Source organism: Aplysia californica, unplaced genomic scaffold (genome assembly GCF_000002075.1).
Source record: "Aplysia californica isolate F4 #8 unplaced genomic scaffold, AplCal3.0 scaffold00682, whole genome shotgun sequence".
In the NCBI taxonomy this organism is placed as follows: Eukaryota; Metazoa; Mollusca; class Gastropoda; order Aplysiida; family Aplysiidae; genus Aplysia; species Aplysia californica.
In genome coordinates, this window is record NW_004797952.1 from 63,190 (window position 1) to 64,407 (window position 1,218).

General features: G+C 44.7%; 1 protein-coding gene across 1 annotated transcript in view; it reads right to left on the bottom strand.

Moving 5' to 3' along the window:
• The window catches only part of myomod1 (myomodulin), a gene marked incomplete at its 3' end in the record, with an annotated part of 8,869 nt that extends 8,220 nt beyond the window's left edge, over positions 1 to 649 (bottom strand). The window contains 1 exon segment of the mRNA NM_001204494.2: positions 294 to 649.
• Positions 650 to 1,218: the final 569 nt, after the last annotated feature.

A 1,218-nucleotide genomic window follows, 5' to 3' on the forward strand; every position in this document is an offset into this window, starting at 1 on the left:
ATGGGAAATGGAAATTAGTGGTTTGGTGTAGGGAAAAAGAGCAAGTAAAATCTAGCCTAGTTTCTTTTCTTTTGAACAGTTTGATAAACAAAAAGATTTTAAAAAGTAAGAAAAATGAAACCGAAATAAATAAAAAGGTCTGAAGACCGAATTTTTAAAATTAAAATGACGAACTAATATGTTTTCAAAGTTCATTGTCTTTGAAAATCAAATATAGAACAACGTAAATAATATGTGAAAAGGAAGCAAAGAAAGAAAGAAAGAAACTAACAGACAAATAAGAATTACTGTACCTGTAACAAGTTTTACCTATCAATAAATCTCTTTTATCTTGGTTCTCGGTAACAATTTCGTTTCGTTTCCTTGTCCCGGGGGTGAGAGACTTTGCTGTCTTGAAGTCGGCGGCTGCTGAAAGTCTTTAAAAGTTCCTCGTCCTTTGAGCTACGCAAGAAGTTCCTCGCTGCTGGCTGCCCCGTTCCCAAAAGTTTGAAAAGTGAACAACTTCTCTTGTATCTTGTATCCCTCCGCGCGATGGGCCCTGGTTTCTACTGCGTGAGGCGTTCCTACTCTCTCAGTTTTCAGCTTGTCACCCCTGCCATTTATTGCTGGAACTCCCCGCTCTCTGACGTCTGTCGACCAAGAGTTCCGTGGGCGAAACAGTGCGCGCAAGCGCGGGTGAATGTATGCGTGTGTGTATGTGAGGGGGAGAGTGAGAGAGAGAGGGAGGGAGGGAGAGAGAGAGGGGGGAAGGGGAAAGAGAGTGATAGAGCGAAAGAGAGCGACACAGAGAGAGAGAGAGAGAGAGAGAGAGAGAGAGAGAGAGAAGAGAGAGGAGAGAGAAAGAGAGGGGGAGGGAGGGAGAGAGAGAAAGAAAGAGAAAGAGAGAAAAAAGAGAGGTTGAGCGAGGGAAGGGGATTGGGGGGGGAGGGGGGAGAGAAAGATAGATGATAGATAGAGAACAGAACCAGACTGAGAGCGAAAAGCGACCATCGTGACACAAACCGAACGAAGCCGATGGTTTCCCCCAAAAAACCAAACGTGTTTATTTTCAAGGCTTCGAGTCGGGCGACCGAGAACCGACCCCTCAATAAGCACTGGTCACTGGGTATAACATCTCAACACTGGCAGTAGCCTGTACATATCTGGCAGAAAAAAAGAAAGACAGAAAGGAAGGAAGGAAGGAAGGAAGGAAGGAAGGAAGGAAGGAAGGAAGGAAGG